The 7,705-nt window shown below is 42.4% G+C and overlaps 1 long non-coding RNA gene across 1 annotated transcript; it reads left to right on the top strand.

The window, feature by feature from the left end:
* The first annotated feature begins 3,662 nt into the window (after positions 1 to 3,662).
* Positions 3,663 to 6,388, top strand: LOC118153587 (uncharacterized). Its single transcript, XR_004742837.3, has 2 exons — positions 3,663 to 3,796; positions 4,560 to 6,388. It is a non-coding gene; the product is annotated as an uncharacterized LOC118153587 (long non-coding RNA).
* The last annotated feature ends 1,317 nt before the right edge of the window (positions 6,389 to 7,705 follow it).

Consider the following 7,705-nt stretch of genomic DNA (forward strand, 5'->3'; position numbering starts at 1 on the left):
TGGCCAGATGTTGAGCACACCTTTTCTCTTAGTCCATGTCTGCAGAGTTGGAAGGTCATTTGTATGCAGGGCTGAGGTTTTTACCTGGAAAAGTTAGGATGCCAGTCTTCGACCTTTCACAGGCCCTTATGGCAGGAACAGATGATTTCTGTGAATGAGGAGAAAATCAGATGTACTGTTTTCCCAGAAACCGCAGGCTTGGAATCACAGAAGTGTTTACATAGGGCAGGCTGGAGGGGACAAGAGAGACCTTGGTTGATGGTGACTCGGCTCGTAAACACAGCATCAATATTGATAGACTCCAAAAGATGCATAATGCAGGATGTCTCTCGGGATTTACAGGGACCAACTGTCCAGGTGAACGTCCTGTACTGTTCGTTCGGGCAGGACACGGCAGATGCTTCTTTCTTGTTTTATGAAGAGTGGTGGTGGATTACTCTTCCCACCCTGTGCTTTTGAGGATGCTCCGAAAACTTCAGAAATATATTCATGTTCCCTATCACATGGGGGTGTCTCTTTCCTGAGGCAGAAGGGAAACTTACCAATGGTTTTGAATACGATAGGAAAGATCAGCAGCAGGGAGGGAGTGGGACTCCTGCTCTCTGCCTCTGGTGAAGGCAGAGAAGGAAAGGAAATGTGGGGGCCATATGGAGGTGGAGGTAACAAATTGTTCCAACAGCCAAGGTTGATAAGTGTTCAAAAGTGTGCCCCTAGTCTTTTCCTCTCCGGTGGTTAATACTGAATTGAGGCCGGGTGCAGTGGCTCAAGCCTGTAATCCCAGCACTTTGGGAGGCCAAGGCAGGTGGATCACGAGGTCAAGAGATCGAGACCATCCTGGTCAACATGGTGAAACCCCGTCTCTACTAAAAATACAAAAAATTAGCTGGGCATGGTGGCGCGTGCCTGTAATCCCAGCTACTCAGGAGGCTGAGGCATGAGAATTGGTTGAACCCAGGGAGCAGAGGTTGCAGTGAGCTGAGACCATGCCTCTGTGCTCCAGCCTGGATGACAGAGCGAGACTCTGTCTCAAAAAAGAAAAGACTGGGAAGAGATAGCATGGGGAGAAATGCCAGATGTGGGTGAAGGAGAAGAAGGCAGCAAATCACACTGCCATGTGTGTACCTATGCAACTATCTTGCACGTTCTGCACATGTACCCCAAAACCGAAAATGCAATTAAAAAAAAGAAAAGAAAAGAGGAGGCCGGGCGCGGTGGCTCACGCCTATAATCCCAGCACTTTGGGAGGCCGAGGCGGGTGGATCACGAGGTCAAGAGATCGAGACCATCCTGGTCAACATGGTGAAAACCCGTCTCTACTAAAAATACAAAAAATTAGCTGGGCATGGTGGTGCGTGCCTGTAATCCCAGCTACTCAGGAGGCTGAGGCAGGAGAATTGCCTGAACCTAGGAGGTGGAGGTTGCGGTGAGCCGAGATCGCGCCATTGCACTCCAGCCTGGGTAACAAGAGCGAAACTCCGTCTCAAAAAATAAAAAAATAAATAAATAAAATACTGAATTGAGAGACGTGTCTGAAGAATTTCAGATGATGTAAATGCGGGACGAAGAGGTGGCGGGGGAGACACTGTGTGATGGTTTCTGAGTTTTTAAAACCTGCTTGCTATTATCCCTGAGGAAAGATGGTGTCAAGTTCATCAGTATCAACTACTTCCTAAAATGTTTAGAGTTAAAAAAGTTTTTTTTTTTTTTAACCCAAACTACAAATCGTTAGTGGGATTTTGGTTCAGCTGTTTTTTTTTATTCCCATCTAGTCGACATCATTTTAAGAGTAAAAATTTAAACTACCACAGTGCTGGAGGAGTGGGATTTTTATGTGTAAAACACTTAAAATTTAATTTAGAGCTACTATAATTGTTTTGTTCTAATCTGTTGTGAGAAGTATTTCTAGAATGGGTATCATCTACATTCTTCCAATGTGATTATAGTATTCTAAAGATAATCGAGCGTTTTAAGAGGATCTTGTGGTTTCTGGAGTTACTGCCCAGTTTCTGAAGACAAAAAGAGTGTGTGTGATCAGACCGTTTCCTAATTCTAGGGAATGACTTGGATTTTTCCTTTTGGGGTGGGAGAAGTAGATGCTTTAGCCCTGATATGAACAAGTTTATTCTAATGATGAACTTTCACCTTTCTCTAAGAGGTAGCATGTCAAAAATTGGTTGGGGTTCTGATTAGTTCATTTCTAGTCAATTAGAGCTCTAGTATCTAGAATGTAACTTCGCAGAGGGTCTTAGAAGGAAAGTTCATTTTATCTGTTTGGGTTTTTAATGATTTACTTATTATAATGTTTTCCCCCCCGCAACAAATAGAAATAAAGTGCTTTGTGGGAAAATTCTCATTTGTATAAACCCTTATGTGGACAGCACTGGGTCTACATTTACACACATACAATGTACATATGTTCATGTACACAGGCACAGACATATATATATATATATTTAATATTATCATACAGTATGCATTGTTCTGTCTGCCTTTTTTCACTTATCAATGTATTTTGAAGATCTCTTCAGGTCTCTAATTCTTAATGGCTGCATAATATTTCACAGTATTAATGTATCACAATTTCTTTAACTTATCTCCTAATGATGGACATTAAGTTGTTTCCAAATTTAACTCCAATTGATATTGCACCAAAACAATCCTTGAATGTACTCATCTCTGAATCGTAGGGGAGTATTTATTTAGAATATTTTCCTAGAAGAATTTCTGGATGAAAGGGCTGAATTTAACACTTCTCTACATACTGCCAACCTAAGCCATGAGTCTATGTGTCTACCTGCTGGTCAATAATGTAGTTCCTGGAGACAGTGGATCTTAAAAGAGATGAATCATTAAATCTGCAAGTGTTTCATATACATCTTCATAGCATTCCCAAAGAACCCCTTCACTGCCTCCCACAGTCACGCCAGCCACTCTCTTCGTCTGCACAGGAGGAAGGCAGTCGCTATCTACTTTCTTCCTTCTTGGCACTTGCCTTGCGACAGCCAGTCTTGTCATATTTTTTACGCTAATAACTTTCACTGCCTTTGCAAAGTCATTTCCTTGAGTTGTCCTGCAAAGGACAGGATCTCAAGGGGAGCGGTGATAGGCAAAGATCCCACCAGGCTTCAATTCAGGTGACAGCAGAATTTTTCATTGGTGGGGGTTCTCTGGACCATGGAAAAGACATGCAGCCAGCACTGGGAATGGATGAGCAGGGCTGGAGCACATAAAGTGGGCCTGAGAAGGAGGCACCGGGCTTTATGTGTGCTATGGGAAACAGAGAAGAACCTGAGGGACAGGGTGTTACTTTAAAATATGTGAGTTTGGAAAATAATATTGAGGAAATGAAGAGGCTGAAGAGAAGGCACCAGAAAAAGAATGCCAAGAGACGAAGTAAGCGACAACGCCAGGGGACAAGACAGTGGTAATTCCATAATTAGGTAGGATCTGAGATCAGTATGGTCTGTTTGCTTTGAGTTCGCCTGTCCTTCATTCAAATGCTGCTCTCTGGTGTTATTTCCTGCCAGGCTTTTCAATACTTTATCTGACGTGTGCAGTGCAGGGTGTGTGTGTGTGTGTGTGCACGCGTGTGTATGTATGCATTTTCCTAGAGGGATATTTTAATGCGTGATTCATAAGGTTGGATTCTCAAACCATGGCAGTGCCAAAACAGAGACAAGAAGTTGCTTACTGCCAACTCCGAGGTGCAATGGCAGCTCTCTTCAACAGGGACCAGTTGTCCTGATTCCAAAGAAGTGTATAAATATAGCATCTTGCAAGTTATGCAGCAAAACAGGTAAGAGATGGCTCCTCTTTCCTCTTACGTGGAAATGTTGGTAACACTATTTTTTTGACATTACAGATATATTGTGGAGGGGAAAACAGAATTTATGTGAATTTTTGTGATAAAACGTGAGTGGCCAAGCAAATTTCAAACCTGCTGCTGGCTGCTTCAGGCTGTACTAGCCAAATAACCCAAAACGTTTATTTTCATGTACTCGGAACTCTGATTTTATCATCTTTTTCATCTGGACTGTTAGGTGGGGACACTCAGACCACCTTTCTTTAATGGTCTATATAATCATCGAAGGGCCGATCTTTCCATTTTAAAATGAGGATACGTGCATGTTCTATGACATTCATACTATACCACTGCAGTTCATCTGCTGGCCCAGATAGGTTACTTTAAATAAAACTGGGAGAAGAAAACTCAGCCAGCCTGAGAACCCTGGAGAACTGTGGGCTTTCAGGTGGTTTCGGAAGTTGGCTCTGCCAGTTTGAATGCTCGCCCCTCTAAAACTCACGTTGAAATTTAGTTGCCAATGTAATGGTTTTAGGAAGTGGGGTTTTAAAACTTGATTAGGCCAGGAGGGCTCCCCTCTTTGGGTGGACTTACTGCCTTTAGAAAGAGGCTTTGGGGAGTCGGTTGCCTCTCTTCTCACCCTCTCCCCTTCCTCCATATTATGACATAACAAGAAGGTTCTCGCTGGATACCAGCACCTAGATCTTAGACTTTCCAGCCTCCAGAACTCTATGAAAATGATTTTCTCTTCTTATAGGTTACCCAGTCTATGGCATTCTGTTCTAGTGCACAAAAGGGACTAAGACATGTTTATTTCCGCTTGTTGCTATGGCGTGCCTCCTACGAAGAGTGCCAAAACCTACAGGAAAGTTGTGCTTTGGATGGAACTCTTACTTTTTGGCACAGAGGTCCTTTCACCAAGAGCAGAGACAACCGTTGCCAAATCTAAACTCACTGGGCCTATGCTATTTCAGATGAAAACACTGCGTTTGTTCCAGGCACAAACACCTACAGGTGACTCGTCATGTTCTGAGATGGAACATAATGACACAAGAGTACCAGGCACGAAACCATGCTCTCAGGCCACTCAGAAGGCACTTTAGATGATGAAAACCAAACAGAAGCTGAGAGACCAACCCCCCACCCTGTCATACTCAGCAAGCGGAGCAGAGTCACAGAACACACACACCTGGGTGGAACAGATGGTGCCCCAGTGCTATTGTTATTTTACAGTCTGGCTGAACGGCAAATTGAACTGTCAAGGACAATATGTAGACTATTGCAGTTAAACAGGGAATTGCTTCTCCCAAGAAAGGATTCCACCATCTCGGTGAAGTCAAGTATAGCTCCCCTTCACAGGGGAAGTGAGGACAGCTGAGATTTTCCAGGAGAGTTGTTTAGATTGCGTAACAATCTTTAATGTATTATTTCCAGGGCATTGTCTGAAGCGTCGTATTGCTGGAGCTTTCTGTTAGCAGTTTCCTGGAAAAGAACTTCTGCTTCTCTGGGTCTTGAGTTTCTGTTGCTTACAGAAGCCAAACTTGCCATCTGCACATACAGAACATGATTTTTAATTTTGACATTTCCAAAATATGACTGCTTTGCAAGATTATTTGGGTAAAATGTGTCTGATGGGAAAGCACACAGCCTGTGTGTGAGAACTTGGGAGCAAAATTGATGAGAGGCTCTTGAAGGTTGTATTCATTCTTAACATGCAAAGATGGCCACATGTGGGAAGCTAATAACTGTAGCAAGGCTGGAATCTATTATTATTTCAGAGTATTAGCATTGTTTGGTGTAGAATAACTTAACCGTAATGATACATTGAGAAATCAATATGACACAAGAGCCAGTGCGCATTTTCTTAAAGATGAACTGGCTGATGGTTTTAGCAGCGTTTTAACAGAAGGAATAAGCAAATTTCAAAAGTAAATGAATCAGAAGCTGATAAGCAAGTAATACATTTGTAGTACATAAACGACTTTGAGTGTGCGGTTATTGCCATATTGTTCTAGAAATAGAGATTATGGCCGTTTACTTTGTGGCCCAATTATTCCACGTGCCCAGTCATTGTATGCATTTCATACACTTGTCACTCGTCAGCAAGGAACTCAAATTTTCTTTTCTCAAAAAACATTCAATTTAGTACTGTTGGACAAGATGGTATGAAACATTGAAGGTGGAGGGAAAAAAGGTCGAATTGTAATTTTAGTGACCCAAAGAGAAAATAATAACCCCCTCTAAGAGTCCTTACTCTTTTTTCTCAAAGTGGAATTAACTTAATTTTTTGCTGCTAATTATAAGAAAATTAAGTTCTTGTTAGAAGTAATCTGAATAGTGCAGAAGTATACAGTGAAAGGCGAAGGGACCCTGGTAATCCCACCCTGCAGAGGTTACAGCTGTTAACAGTTTGATACATGTATTTCTTGATTTCTAAATGCATAGGTATAAGTAAATATGTATAAATAAAATAATTGAGGTTTGGAATAATAATTTGGGGTCCATGACTATGTAAGCTGTTTTTCATCTGACTGGATCTCCAGGACACCTTTCCATGTGAGTAAATATAGATCTAACATGTAAAAAGATGATCCGTAATTTTATTTCACTAGTCTCCTACTGACAGATACTTATTTGGCTTCAAATTTTCCACTTGTAAAATCAATGTTGCAGGCGTTATTTTGTACATACCAGAGTGTATATTTTTCAATTATATTCTTAGGATGAATTACCACAAGTGCTCTTGCTGCTTTTTTTCTCTTAAAATTTTAAGCAAAATACATAGGTTTTGGGGTATAAGCCACTCTCACCATCTGTACAGTGATTTATTATCACGGTGAGACTGAATTCCTGGCTGAATTTCTCCTATTACCAGCAGTTGTGGGAGGTAGAATTCTAAGGGGGCCCCTCAGGTTCCAGCCCTCTGGTATACACCCTGGTATGAACGCTTCCCTTCTGCAAATACGACAAGATGTCACTTTTGTGATTGGGTTATTCACCGGTTAGCTTTGAGTTAATCATAGGGGATGTTATTTGGATGGGTCTGATTTAGTCATGGGAGCCCTTTTGAAGAGGGTAAAACATCCAGGGTGACCTGGTGCTTGCCAGGAAGGAAGAAAACAGCCCCTTTGGGAATTACCTAAGGGCTTAATGGCCGGGAACCAGAGCACCGCCTTGGAGATGAGAGGAGTCCCTGACCAGAGACCTCTGTCCTACAACCACAGATAAATGGATTCCATCAACAACCAGTGAGCTTGGGTGAGAACACCAAGCCTCATATGGGATAACAGCCCCAACCAACACCTTCATTTCAGCCTGGGAAGTCCTTGTGCACAGGACCCCATTAACCTGTACCAAGGCTAAGTTTGCCTTGGGTAAGTTCCCAACTTAGTGGTCATTAATCACACAGCAATAGAAAATAAATGTGACAGCAAACAGAGGCAGGGTACTTCCAGCATGTTCTGGAATTTCTCCAGCTATCGTATCTGGGGAAGGGACCCCTTCCCTAGTACCTACCCTACAGAGAATGTAGGGGTGAGCCCAAAGCTCTGCGGCTACAGCATTCCTCCTAGACACCATAGTCCTGCCCTCAGGAGGAGTTCTCTGGGTAAGAGTAATTCCACTTTGCCTTCCCAGTTCTTAGAACTTAGGTCACTAAAAGGCCTTTCTTAGTGACTTTCATTACTCTAGCGGTTTCAAATTATTTAATTGACTTTACCTTTTCTCAAGAGATAACTGACTAACTAATACTGGCACGGTCTATGGATTCTTATTTTATTAGAAGAATTATGACCTGCTACCATCTTATCATTTTGATGCTCAGGTTGTCCTGGGTTTTTACAGAGGGCGTGCCATCAAGCCGGCCCCAGAGTCCTTTTGGCCCATCGCATTATTTTTTGAGCA

Source organism: Callithrix jacchus, chromosome 5 (genome assembly GCF_049354715.1).
Source record: "Callithrix jacchus isolate 240 chromosome 5, calJac240_pri, whole genome shotgun sequence".
NCBI lineage: Eukaryota > Metazoa > Chordata > Mammalia > Primates > Cebidae > Callithrix > Callithrix jacchus.